This window comes from Varanus komodoensis, unplaced genomic scaffold, assembly GCF_004798865.1.
Source record: "Varanus komodoensis strain SLA01 unplaced genomic scaffold, ASM479886v1 scaffold113, whole genome shotgun sequence".
Lineage (NCBI taxonomy): Eukaryota > Metazoa > Chordata > Lepidosauria > Squamata > Varanidae > Varanus > Varanus komodoensis.
Window position 1 is genome coordinate 434,874 of NW_025335325.1, and position 15,302 is coordinate 450,175.

A 15,302-nucleotide genomic window follows, 5' to 3' on the forward strand; every position below is an offset into this window, starting at 1 on the left:
GGAAGGAGAGATGCAGACAGGGGTCTCTCACTCCCAAGTGCATGGGGAGCCCAGTGTTTTCAGGTGATTATTATTCCACTCACATGGAATTGTCAAAATGACGACCATTCACAAGGGATCCCCTCTGGATTTTATTTATTTATTTATTTATTTATTTATTAAAACATTTCTATGCCGCCCCTTGCCAAGGCCTCGGGGAGGCTTACAACATTGAATACAAAATACATTAAAACAATTTAAAACATTTCCATCTCACAAGTCGATAACAAGGAGATCCAGGAGAAAACAGTCTCAGTATAAATGCACCCCGAGTCCCTCTGTGTGACACCAGGGACAGGTTTGATCACTTGACATCTGCGTCTTGCTAGCTAGGACAAATTTCCCAGGAAGGTCTGTTCTCTTTCAGGTTCTCCTGTGGCAGCCTAGAGGAGGAGGTCTTTCCATGCTGATGATGATCGGCCTTCTCTTTTCCCTCCTGGCTCAGGCCACCAAGAGGGTGTCGAGGAGCAAGTGCTTCTCTTCCGGGCTTAAGGAACATCAAAACTTCTACAGGCAGGGAGACCTCATAGTGAGGGGGAGGGGGGGATTTACCCTTTGGCAGTAATTATTACAGACACAGAAGACTGCCGCAATTTAAACCCATTGGATCTGTACTGCACTCCATCATAAGTTTCCCTAAATGAGATTTGGGAGGGTGGCTTGCCTGCTCCATTCAGGGGATGCACCAGTGGTGCTGCCCCGGCTCCCAAGGTCCTAGCCCTAGCCCTAGCCCTAGCCCTAACCCTAACCCTGAGGGGTCAGGTACAAGGGGTGTAAGCAGCGCTAACTGCTTGCATGGCATCATGTCCAGAGTTTGGTAGTGATGGAGAAATTCCCTGTCCCTTCCCCAGACAGACTTCGTCTGAGAAGGGGGTGGCAAGGTACATCTTGGCCAGCTGAGAGAGCTGGGGACCAGCAAGTATTTCTGAGTCATTATCGCAACTAACCGGGGGCAGCAAGAGAGGCCAGCAGAGCTGGGGTTTTGTGTTCAGGACCACTTCTGAAAACCTCGGCCAAATCAATGGTGCCACTCAGAAGACCTGGCTTGGAGGTCTTCTCCGATCCTCCGAACGAGTGTCTGTGTCCGTTAAGAGAAAATCCCTTCTGTGCCCCCTTGGTTTATGGACCAAGGTGGCTCTGGACTGGATGGTGTGGAGCGAGACGGCTGACATGGCCCTCCACTTCTCATCGGACCCACTGGGATCCTCACCACCGCTCACCCTCACTCTCCTCACTGCAGGACAATGATCCGGAACTACCAGCACGGTGAGTCTGAGTCATTCCTTGCGTGCTCCATGACACCTAACCGCCTCAAAACATGCTCCGAAATCTCTTTTAGTCTCTTTACCGAATCAAGGACCACTTTATTTCAGTCCCATAAATTTGCGTCATGAGCAGGATTGTAAAAGAGACTAGGTTTTCAGGGATACCAGCCTGTGGAAGAGACTATTGAATGGAAAACAAAACGGAGGGATGCCTCTGGCTGAAGGGTGTTTTTGGAGCCTGGAACTGAGGTTCTTGTAAACAGGACATCCTAGGTTATTTGGAATAAGGAGTGGGTACCAAACGGAAAGATTTATTTATTTATTTTATTTAAAGCTTTTGTATGCCGTTCCCTTGCTACATAGCCTCGGGGCGGCTCACACAAATAAATAAATATAATACAAATACAGATAAAACCTGGAAAGATGAGCTTGCATTTTGGACAGGGAAATTAAGAGATTGTTTAGAATTTTGGGACTGGATAGGGTCTTTTTACAAATAATGTGTAAGGAAAACTATCCCAGGATTGGGGAACCTGCTGAACTTACATTCTTCTGTATTCTGTCATAGAATAAATGTTATATGCACAGTGTTTAAAACCAGATCTGGCATTCTATTTATTTTATTTAAAGCTTTTGTATGCCGTTCCCTTGCTACATAGCCTCGGGGCGGCTCACACAAATAAATAAATATAATACAAATACAGATAAAACCTGGAAAGATGAGCTTGCATTTTGGACAGGGAAATTAAGAGATTGTTTAGAATTTTGGGACTGGATAGGGTCTTTTTACAAATAATGTGTAAGGAAAACTATCCCAGGATTGGGGAACCTGCTGAACTTACATTCTTCTGTATTCTGTCATAGAATAAATGTTATATGCACAGTGTTTAAAACCAGATCTGGCATTCAGTCTCTCTTTGAAAGGAGCTTTCCTTGGAAACATGATAGTCTTCTCTTTACTGAATCAAGGAATGCTTTATTTCAGTCACAACACCACTTACAAATAAAACCAAAACTCAGTACTAAATCACAATTGGACTTTCCATATATCTTGCCACATAATCATTCACTTGGATTTTTCTCACAGGACAGTTCCATGAGGCTTAGCAATGCCTCGTCACTCACCACTGAGCCAGCATCCCCCATTAATTTGTCTAAGGAGAACATCAGTAAGAGAACATCCAGTGAAACCCGCTGTATCAGAACGAGGTGGCTCCGTCTGGTCCAGCTGTCTCTTTCCTCCCGTTGGACACTTCCTGGAAAGAGCGCAAGAACAAGACAACAAGAACCCTCCTTTCCACTCCCTGCAGCTATTGCATGGCAGACCACCTGCAAACATGGGATCATTCCTCCACTACCAGAACTAGCCATCATCAATAGATTTGCCTTCCGTGGATTTGCCTGACACTGTTTCAAGCAGCTCTAACCTTTCCAGGTGCAGTGGGAGAGTCCACTAGCCAGTGCGGGCGATATATTGAGGGGGAAGTCATGTTTGTCTTGCAGCTACTATGCAATTGGTGGTGAGCACCCTTTTCAAACGGCTGCAGTTTGCTCAGAGATCTACCAGGAGGTCTAGTTGTATCTTCTGACTACCCTGATTCAGATTAAGGTCAAACAGGGGCTTGTTGCCCTACTCTGGAGCTTTTTCAGCTTGTCTGCATCTTAAACTCTGGTGCCCAGAACTGGATGCTAGACTCCAGGAGTGGTCTAACCAGCGCTGAGTGCGGAGGAACTAGTAATCCATGGGATTTGGAAGTGATGCTTTTATCCATGCAGCCTAAAATAGCATTTGCCCCTTTGCAGCCACATCACATTGTCCCCTCCCCCACTTTTATTTGTTTTAGAATACAGGAAAAAAGAACAAGTTCAAACATCTGAAATGCAAATATATACCATTCACAATGATGTTTGTCCATCGTTTTCGATGGACGAAAACGTGGAAGCCCATTCCTTATGGGGTGTATGGGGTGATCAGGGAGGCGTAGCATCTCTGGTGTAGGGGCATGTCGTGTCCTCTTAGGGCAGCTCGTCCACCTTTGGTCCCCACTCGTCACCCAGCTCTCCCCTGTGGCTCCCAGTGGCTGCAGCATGCGCAGCGGCCACACCCCGGGCAACAGCTTCGACAGGCTGGCCAAACCAGGCAGAGGGTAGCCCTTGAGTCAAGACCTTTGGTGAGATAGGGACTTGTCTGTCCCGAGCATGTGAAGACAGACCCCGGCGGATTGAGCGGATGAGACCTACTCGAATAGAACCAACGGTCATGAAGCATTTTCTGCAAGCCTTGTGGTGCGCTAAGAGCGCGGCAAGGCACGAAGAGACCCTGGTCAACCGCTGCGCCCAGCCCATCTCCAACCGTCTCGACTCTCGTCCTGCCACTGGAGCAAGATGGATTCTGGGAAGAGAGAGTGAGGCTGACTATGCACACCTCTCCCTCACTTTAATCTAATCCACGCGCAAGTCTTGACATTCTCAGTTCTAGTAAACCTCAAAGTCCTGTGGTGATGGGCAAGCGACGAAGCAGCAGGTGTGGATACACTGGGAGCTGTAGCCAAGGACCTGCACACAGGCGGCTCAGGTCTAATGGTCGTCTTCTTGCTGACCGAAGCAACAGCTGGATTCGGCGCCTACCTGAGTGACTGAGCAGCCCTCTAGGACCGCACTGCTCACCTCCGTAGCAAGAGGAAGGGGCTAGAAAAGGTGCCCTAAACATTGTTAGCTTCACAGAACCCTGGCCAGCTTACTGTAGCTGGAGGGGATCCATCTTATGCGGTTGAACAACAAAACTGCAAACAAAACGTAAATGCAAGGTAACACCACTGACTATTGGCACATGGAATGTATGCACGCTTCAAGACAACCCCTCAGCAGATCGACCAGAAAGAACAGCAGCCCTGGTCACCACAGAGCTCGCATGATTTAACATCGATATTGTGGCCCTGTGTGAAACTTGCCTAGCCAACGAAGATCAACTCACAGAAACGGGAGGCGGTTACACATTCTTCTGGTGTGGACGTAGCAGTGACGACGACGTGAATCTGGAGTTGGCTTTGTGGTTAAGAATCATCTTGTCCCCATACTTGCCAGTCTTCCCAAGGGCGTGAACGACCGACTCATGACAATGCATCTCCCGCTACCGAGAGAAAAGCAAGCCACACTGATCAGCGCCTACGCACCCACAATGACGAATCCGGATGAAGTAAAGGACAAGTTTTATGAAGATCTCGATGTCTGACTCTCATCCGTGAAGCGCACTGACAGGCTGATTCTAGTTGGTGAATTCAACGCGAGAGTAGGATCCAATCACTCTGCCTGGGATGGCGTCATTGGAAAAAATGGAATTGGCAAATGTAACAGCAATGGCTTACTACTACTGAAGACATGTGCGGCTCATGATCTGATCATCACTAATACCATCTTCCGCCTGCCCACTTGCAAAAAGACGTCCTGGATGCACCCACACTCCAAGCACTGGCATCTCATTGATTATGTCATCGTGCGGAGGAAAGACAGACAGGATGTAAGGGTGACCAAGGCCATGCCGAGTGCTGACTGTTGGACTGACCACAGACTCATCATCTCCAAATTAAGCCTTCACATCAAGCCTAAGAGACGTCCACAGGGAAACAAAGCTGTGATGAAAAGATCAATGTCAGCAAACTGAGGAACCCCAACACAGCAGCTTCACTAGCAGAAGATCTTGACAACCAACTCTCAGAGCTGCAATTAGAGGAAAATGCTGAGAAGGACTGGGAATGCTTTCGGAATATTGTGCACTCTTCTGGCGCCGTCGTTATTTGTTTTTCGGCGCCAGGCGAAGACCTTTTTATTTAAGCAGTATTTTAAATGTTAATATTATTGAATTTTATTTGGCCAGGGCGGCTTGTTTTATAGTGTATATTTTATATTATATATTTGTATTTTATTGTATATATTTTAAAATGTTATTTTAATTTTTTGTTGTAAGCCGCCCCGAGGCTTCGGCGAATGGGGCGGCATAAAAATGTTTTAATAAATAAATAAATAAATAAAGGTTCTTGGACCCTCACACAGGAAACAGCAGGACTGATTTGTTGAAAATGATGAAAAGCACCGCCTTCACCGTGCTAATCAGAATGACCCATTGTCAACAGCTAAGAAAAACGCCTTAAACAACGCTCGCCAAGGCTTTTGACACTGTGAGTCGCGAAGGTCTGTGGTGCACCATGTCGAAGTTTGGGTGCCCTGACAGATTCATCCTGATGGTATGTCAGTTCCACAACGGCATGACGGATTGTGTTTTGGACGATGGAGAAGCTTCAGAGGCCTTTCCTGTCACAAATGGCGTCAAGCGAGGGTGCGTGCTGGCACTGACCCTGTTCAGCATAATGTTTTCAGCCGTGCTGACAGACGCCTTTCCGAACAACTCCTTGGGAGTCAGCCTGAAATACCAGCACCGATGGGAAACTGTTCAACCTGTGAAGACTCCAGGCTGTCACCAAGATAAAGGAGACTATGCTACAAGACCTCCTTTTTTCCTGACGACTGTGCCCTGAATGCTGGATCAGAGCAGGAAATGCAAGCCTGCATGGACACATTCGCAGTAGCATGCGACAACTTTGGCCTCCTCATCAACACAGAGAAAACCAAAGTGATGCATCAGCCAGCTCCGAAAGCCCAATACCAAGAGCCCACCATCACAGTGAAGGGACAAAAGCTGCAAGCAGTGGACCCGTTTACATACCTTGGCAGCACCCTTTCCCGTGCAGTGACAATTGACATCGAGGTCAACTGCAGAATCGCCAAGGCAAGCTCTGCATTCGGCAGACTGCAGACCAAAGTGTGGGACTGCCGTGGAATAAGTCTTGCTACAAAGCTTAAAGTCCACCGAGCAGTAGTGCTAACTACCTTGAAGTATGCCAGTGAGACTTGGACAGTATACAGGAGGCACGCTAGGCAACTGAACCACTTCCACACGACTTGCCTCTGCAGACTTTTGAGGATCCGGTGGCAGGACAAGGTGCCAGACACAGAGGTCCTCTCCAGAGCAGGCCTGCCGTCAGTTCCCACCCTGCTGATGAAAGCCCAGACACGCTGGGCGGGCCATGTTGCAAGGATGCCAGACCACCGCATCCCCAGACAGCTCTTCTCTGGTGAGCTGTCTCAAGGAAAGCGATCGCACGGGGGACAAAAGAAGTGATACAAAGACATGCTGAAAGCCTCTCTCAAGTCCCTGGTTATCGACACCACCTCCTGGGAGACCCTGGCACAAGACCGATCAACATGGCGCACGCTGATCCACCAAGGCTGCCCAACTTCTGAAGCCAGAAGGACAACTATAGCACAAGAGAAGCGAGCGCTCCGTAAAGCCAGAGTTGCAAACGTTGCAACATGGTGCCCGCAGATGTCTGCCTGACTCCGTGCCCGTATCGGCCTTACCAGCCACCTGCGGACACACCGTGGACAACTCACAACCCGTTAGATGTCAAGGTCTTCATTCACAATATCAATAATATAACACACAAAACCCAACGGATGATTAAAGAAGTAAATAATACTGTGTTCCCACCACTCAGGAGACCAATAATACCCCCATTTCATTTGATATAGTATAACAATTAACAATATATAATATCAATTATACCCATATCCCCTCCAAAAATTCAGATAGATTAGGCTTATACTAACTCTTTTTAAATTTTTATTTCTGTTGTCAGTTTATCATTAATTACCATATTCCATATTTCATCATAGAAACATAGAAACAGAGCGAGCCCAAAGGGGTCTCCTGGGCCATCTAGTCTGACCTCCGGCTCCAGCCGGCTACTCTCACCACATGCCCACCATGTGCATGTACAGCCTATCTATGAACACCCACACCGATGGGGCCTCAACCACCTCCCGGGGAAGCCCATTCCACACCCTCGGGGTCCTGACTGTCAGGAAGTGCTTCCTGGTGTCCAAATGGAAGCCTGGTTCCCTGAGCTTTGCTCCGTTGGGAGCCCGTCCTGCCTTCCTCTGCAGGGGAGATCAGGTCTCTCCCCACCTCCATGTGACACCCCCTCACATACCTGTGTGTCGCCAACAGATCCCCTCTGAGTCTCCTCTTCTCCAGGCTGAAGAGACCCAGTTCCCTCAGTCTCGCCTCATACGGCATCCCCTGCGAACCGGCCGCCAACCTTGTGGCCCTGCGCTGCACTGACTCCAACCTGGCTATACCCTTCCTGCAATGAGGGGCCCAAAACTGAGCACAATACTCCAGTTGTGGGCGCACAAGAGTCATATAGCGTGGTAGTAAAACCTCTCGATCGAGAAGCCACACTTCTGGCTGTGCAACCAAGGGTGGCGTTCGCCCTCTTGGCCACCACATCACACGGCTGGCTCATGTTCAGCCTGCAGTCAACCGGCACCCCGAGGTCCTTTTCACAAGAGTTGCTCTCCAGCCACTTGTCCCCTAATCTGTACTTATGACACCTATTCCTATGCCCCAAGTGCAAGACCTTGCACTTACTACACTGAACGCCATCCTGTTGTCGCCTGCCACTTCCATCGTCTGTCCAGATCCTGTCCAGATCGTACCATTCATGCCTTTGCATAACCCAATTCTGTTTCAAATATCAATATCTGTTTCCAATATCACTAACCTATCAATAACCTGGCTGTCCTCATCAAACTTAGGATCAGTTCTTCCTTAACTTCATTTATATCTTGTTTTCCTATCAACAGCAATAATATAATTCTTGGTGACATTCCTAAATCTATATCTGAAATTTCTCTAATTTCGTTAAACACTATAATCCAAATCTCTTGTATATTATCACAATCCCATCACATATTTTTATAAGTTCCAATCCCTTTCCATCTCCAACATATATTAGAATATTTATCATTAATTTGATTTAACTTAACTAGTGTTAAGTACCATCTCCATATCACTTTATATCCATGTTCTTTAATTCTAACCGACATGTTCTTATATTCTCTTCTATTCCAAATATTCTTCCAATCCTTGTCTTTTATTTCACCTATGTCCATTTCCCAAATTGATTGTAAACTTTTTGTCTGATTGATTGATTTTAATTTATATGAATATCCTATAAATTTTAGCATTTCTTCCTTTGCTTGTATATTCTTCCTTAATCTCACATTCTTTCACAATTGTTTCAGTTGTGTTGTCTTTCTTCAGCTTTAATTTATCCTCCATCTTTACCCATTTTTCTAATTGAATTCCATTTAACCAATTTAATTTGGCCTTTGCCAATACACTCCTTCATTGTGTTATATTCTTTTATTTTTATAATCTACCCATACACGATCATTTTAAATGTATTAATCCAATCCTTTGATTCTATTTTTGTGAATTTCTCCATTTCGATCCCTGGTGTTAATGCAGAAATTTCTGGAATGAACTGTTGCCTCTAATTTTCCCATACTTCCATTGTATTTTTTAAAAAGGAATTTTGAATTCTCTTCATAATCTTTTTAATATCATTTTAAAACCAGTATATCCCTAAATGATCACCTATTTCCCTTAATTCTTTTTAATTCGATATCACCATATTAGTTCTTTGCTTTGGGCTATAATATCTCAAACTATCTTTCATTGGTTTGCAACCCAATACTTTTTAACATCTGGAATGTCCAGCACTCTTTTATTTGTGATTCATACTATAGTACTTATTCTTGCTCTCTTCCCTCCATTACAATAAGCCTCCAATAATTTCTGCTTTTCCTTTAATTCTTGATCATAAAAACTGATCGTTGTTGTTAGTCATGAAGTCATGTCCGACCCATCGCGACTCCATGGACAACACTCCTCCAGGCCTTCATGTCCTCCACCTTCCCCGGAGTCCACTAAAGCTCACGCCGACTGCTTCAGTGACCCCATCCAGCCACCTCATCCTCTGCCGTCCCCTTCTTCTTTTGCCATCTATTGTTCCCAGCATTAGGCTCTTCTCCAGGAAGTCCTTCTTTCTCATTAGATGGCCAAAGAATTTGAGCTTCATCTTCAGGATCTGGCCTTCAAAGAGCAGTTGGGGTTGATCTCCTCTGGGACTGACCAGATTGATCGCCTTGCGGCCCAAGGGACTCACAGGAGTCTTCTCCAGCACCACAATCCAAAGGCCTCAATTCTTCGGCGCTCAGCCTTCCTTATGGTCCAGCTTTCACAGCCATACATTGCAACTGGGAAAACCATAGCCTTGACTATACACACTTTTGTTGGCAGGGTGATGTCTCTGCTTTTTAGAATGCTGTCTAGATTTGCCATAGCTTTCTTCCCCAGGAGCAAGCGTCTTTTAATTTCTTGGCTGCAGTCCCCATTTGTGGTGATCTTGGAGCCCAGGAAAATAAAATCTATCACTACCTCCATTTCTTCCCCATCTATCTGCCAGGAAGTGATAGGATCAGATGCCATGATCTTCATTTTCTTAATACTGAGTTTCAAGCCAACTTTTGTGCTCTCCTCCTTCACCCACATCAAGAGGCTCTTCAGTTTCTCTTTACTTTCTGCCATTAGAGTGGTATCATCTGCATGGTTGTTATTTCTCCTTGCAATCGTAATTCCAACTGGTGATTCATCTAGCCCCGCCTTTCTCATGAAGTGCTCTGCATATAAGTTAAATAGGCAGGGCGACAGTATACAGCCTTGCCAAACTCCTTTCTCAATTTTGAACCAATCAGTGGTTCTGTGTCCAGTTCTCACTGTTGCTTCTTGACCCGCATATAGGTTTCTCAAGAGACAAATAAGATGTATTCTCATCCCATTAAGAACATGCTACAATTTGTTGTGATCTACACAATCAAAGGCTTTGACATAGTCAATGAAGCAGAAGCAGATGTTTTTCTGGAACTCCCTAGCTTTTTCCACGATCCAGCGTATGTTGGCAATTTGATCTCTAGTTCCTCTCCCTCTCCGAAATCCTGCCTGTACTTCTGGTAGTTCTCGGTCCACATACTGCTGGAGCCTAGCTTGCAGGATTTTGAGCATCACTTTGCTAGCATGTAAAAGGAGTACCATGGTGCGGTAGTTTGAACATTCTTTGGCATTGCCCTTCTTTGGGATTGGAATGTAAACTGACCTTTTCCAATCCTGTTGAGTTTTCCAAATTTGCTGGCATATTGAGTGTAGCACTTTTACTGCATCGTCTTTTAGGGTTTTGAATAGCTCAGCTGGAATACTGTCACCTCCACTGGCTTTGTTGTTGCTCAGACTTCCTAAGGGCCATTTTACTTCACATTCCAGGATGTCTGACTCGAGGTCAGTGACCACCCCATCGTGGTTATCAGGGACATTAAGCTCTTTCTTGTCTAGCTCCTCTGTGTAATCTTGCCACCTCTTCTTAATCTCTTCTGCCTCTGTTAGGTCCCTGCCATTTTGGTCCTTTATCATGCCCATCTTTGCATGAAACGTTTCCTTCATATCTCATATTTTCTGGTAGAGATCTCTGGTCCTCCCTATTCTATTGTTTTCTTCTATTTCTTTGCACTGTTCATTTAAGAAGGCATTCTTATCTCTTCTAGCTATTCTCTGGAATTCTGCATTCAGTTGGGTTTATCTTTCTTTCTGCCTTGCCTTTTGCTTCCCTTCTTTCCTCAGCTGTATGTAAAGCTTCCTCAGACAGCCATTTTGCTTTCTTGAATTTCTTTTTCTTGGGATGGTTTTAGTTGCTACCTCTTGTACAATGTTGCGAACCTCTGTCCATAGTTCTTCAGGCACTCTGTCTATCAGATCTAATTCCTTAAATCTGTTTGTCACCTCTACTGTATATTCAGGGATATGATTTAGGTCATACCTGAGTGGCCTAGTGCTTTTCCCTACTTTCTTCAGTTTAAGCCTAAATTTTGCAACAAGAAGCTCATGATCTGAGCCACAATCAGCTCCTGGTCTAGTTTTTACTGACTGTTTAGAGCTTCTCCATGTTTGGCTGCAGAGCACATAGTCATTCTGATTTCTGTGTTGACCGTCTGGTGATGTCCATGTGCAAAGTCATCTCTTGGGTTGTTGGAAAAGTGTTTGCTATGACCATCGTATTCTCTTGACAAAATTCTTCCAGCCTGTGCCCTGATTCATTTTGTACTCCAAGGCCAAACTTGCCTGTTATTCCAGCTATCTTTTGGCTTCCTGCTTTAGCATTCCAATTCCCCATGATGATAAGGACATCATTTTTGGTGTTAATTCTAGAAGGTGTTGTAGGCCTTCATAGAACCGGTCAACTTCAGCCTCTTCAGCACCAGTGGCTGGGGAATAGACTTGGACTATTGTGATGTTGAATGGTTTGCCTTGGATTCGAACTGAGATCATTCTGTCATTTTGGAGATTGTATCCCAGCACTGCTTTTCCTACTCTTTTATTGACTATGAAGCCTGCTCCATTTCTTCTGAGGGATTCTTGCCCGCAGTAGTATACCTGATGGTCCTCTGAATTAAATTCACCCATTCCTGTCCATTTTAGTTCACTGATTCCTAAGATGTCGATGTTCAGCTTGCCTTGATTGATGGATCTTACATTCCAGGTTCCTATGGAGTATAGATCTTTGCAGCATCGGACTCTCCTTTCACCACCAGATGCATCCACAACTGCATGTCCTTTCGGCTTTGACCCAGTCGCTTCACTCTTTCTGGCGCTACTAGTACTAGCCCTCTGCTCTTCCCCAGTAGCACATTGGACACTTTCCAACCTGGGGGAGTCATCTTCCAGTGTCGTATCTTTTTGCCTTTTGGTACTGTCCATGGGGTTTTCATGGCAAAGATACAGGAGTGGGTTGCCATTTCCTTCTCCAGTGGATCACGTTTTGTCAGAGCTCTCTGCTATGACCTATCCGTCTTGGGTGACCCTGCATGGCATAGCTCATAGCTTCATTGAGCTACTCAAGCCCCTTCGCCATGACACAGCAGTGATCTATGAAGGAAAAAAATCTGATTGGGCTCATCCGAAACAAAAAAATTTATCTTTGGCAGAATCTAATCTAATATTGTCTACTAATATTGTCTAAAAGTCTACTATTTTTAATTTATAGTTCTTTTAATATATCCAATTCTTCACTATTGTGATTATTTAACATCATTTCTGATTGTTCTCAACTAACTTGCAACCCACAGTACTTCTCTAATTCCTTTAAATGTGAATGTATTCTCTCTATAGTATTTATTGGCTCTTGAAATGTTAACAATGTATCATCCGCTAATAAATTAATTTTAATTTTCTGACATACTCTAATTTCTTCTATCTGTATATCGTTCCTTAATTGCATTTGCCAATACTTCCATCATTAAGGCAAATAATATTGGTGATAAGGGACAACCCTGTCTCATTCCTCCGCTTAGGGTTATTGTTTCTGTAATACCATAATTTACTATTATTTTTGCCATATTTTCTGAATATAATTGATTTATTACTTTCTTAAACTTTGTTCCAAATCCCATCTTCTCTATTAAGATCTTCATTGTTGGCCATTCCAAACAAAGACTTTAAATATATTTAAATATATCTAATGGGAGTATACTTGCCTTTATATTTTGCTTCTCAATATAATAAGTAGTATTTAATATTCTCCTTTCTACCTCTGACTCCTTATAAACCCACATTGACCATTCTCTATATATTTATATAGAAATGCATTCAATCTATTTACCAACATCGCTATAAAAATCTTAGCATCTTGATTGATAAGAGATATCGGTCTATAATATCCAGAGTTTGTAAGATCTTTATTAGGTATTGCTATCAACACTATCAAGGATTTTCTTCAAGAATTTGGAATTATTTCCCCTTCCATCATTTTATTAAACATCTTTTTTACCTCAGGGACCAGTAATTTTTTGTTATAATATTCCACACCCAGTGCATCAGATCCTGGTGCTTTACCTATTTTCAGTTTATTAATAACTTCCAGTATCTCTTTTTCTACTGTTCGAGTTTCCATGATTTCTTTATCCTATTCTCAAATTTTATGCTTTAAATTCTTTTCTATATATATATCTGACTTTCTTTCAAATCTATTTCATTTCCCATATACAACTTTTCAAAAAACCTTTGAAAAATTAAAAGTTTTTCTTTCATCTTGTTTATTTATTCTTTTATTTATAATACTTATATGCCATCCTATTCGCAAAAAGCCTCAAGACGGCTTACAGCATAAAATAAAATATAACATAAATAAAATTCCCGGCTCACACTGGCTGCAGTTAAAAACATAGAAAATTAAAACTTATTAAAATATCACTGGAATAAAAAGGTCTTAACCTGGTGTCGAAAAACAAATAACAATGGCGCCAGGCAGACCTCTCTGGGGAGCGCATTCCATAGGCAGGGTGCCACCACAGAGAAAGTCCTCCTCCGGGTACTTTGTCTCCTAATATCTTTCACAGAGGGTTCCCGGAGGAGGGCCTCTGCTGCCGATCTCAGGGGGCAGGAGGGCAAATATGGAAGAAGGCGTTCCCTCAGGTATCTGGGTCCCAAGCCGTTTAGGGCTTTATAGGTCATTACCAACACCTTGAATTGAGCCCGGACTTCAATGGGAAGCCAGTGAAGCTGGTAGAGGACTGGGGTTATGTGAGAATAACGCCCAGTCCCCGTCAGCAACCTGGCTGCTCTGTTTTGTACCATCTGAAGTATCCGGACCGTCTTCAGGGGCAGCCCCACATAGAGCGCGTTGCAGAAATCCAACCGGGAAGTAACCAACGCGTGTGTCACTGTCGCCAGGCAGTCTTCCTCAAGGTAGGGGCGCAGCTGATAGATTAGCTGAAGCTGAAGGAAAGTGCTCCTCATCACCACAGTCACTTGAGCTTCCAAGGACAGCTCCGGGTCGAGGAGCACTCCCAAGCTGCAGACCCTGTCCTTTAGAGGGAGTGCAACCCCATCCAGGGCAAGGTCCAGGCCACCTACCCAGGAATTCGATCCACCCACCAACAGGACTTCCGTCTTGTCTGGATTAAGTTTCAGTTTGTTGGCCCTCATCCAGCCCATTACCTTGGCCAGGCACCGGTTCAGTACAGCCACTGCCTCACCTGGATTGGTGGAAAACGAGAGGTAGAGCTGGGTATCATCAGCGTACTGATGACTCCGCAGCTCACACCTCCTGATGACCTCTCCCAGCGGTTTCATGTAGATATTAAATAGCAAGGGGGACAAGATGGAGCCCTGTGGAACTCCGTGGCATAACTGCCATGGCGCAGAGTCAAAGTCCCCCAGCACCACCTTCTGGAGTTGGCCATTGAGATAGGAGTGGAACCACTGCCAAGCAGAGCCTCCTACTCCCAATTCTGCCAGTCTATCCAGAAGGATACCATGGTCTATGGTATCGAAAGCCGCTGAGAGATCCAGGAGGACCAACAGGGACACACTCCCCCTGACTCTCTCCCTGCACAGGTCATCATACAGGGCGACCAAGGCAGATTCAGTACCAAACCTGGGTCTGAAGCCGGACTGAAATGGGTCCAGATGATCAGTTTCATCCAAAAGTGCTTAGAGTTGTCCCGCCACCACCCGTTCCAACGCCTTGCCCAGAAATGGGATGTTGGCCACCGGTCTATAATGGGTCGCTCTGGATCACTCTGGATCCAGTGATGCCTTCTTTAGGACAGGCCTGATTACTGCCTCCTTTAAAGGAGCGGGTACCCGGCTGTCCCTCAGAGAGGCATTAATAATCTCCAGGACCCAGGCACCAATCCCGTGTTTGGCTTTGGTCAGCAGCCACGACAGGCAAGGGTCAAGTAAGCAGGTGGTGGGACATACTTGTCCAAATCATCAGACCGCAATAACTGAAATTCATCCAAGAATACCTGACCAGACAGAGTCATTGGCTTCTCCCATAAAGGATCTGAGTCACTTGTGGAGTCCAGCTTGTGACGAATCTGAGCGATTTTCTCCTTGAAGTGCTGGGCAAAGTCGTCGCAGCAGGCCATCGAAGGTGGTACAGGATCTTTCTCAGGGCCAGGATGTATCAGCCCATGTACCACTCAAAAGAGATCCACTGGACGGCACTGTGAGGCGGCAATGAAAGTGGAGAAGAATTTCTTCTT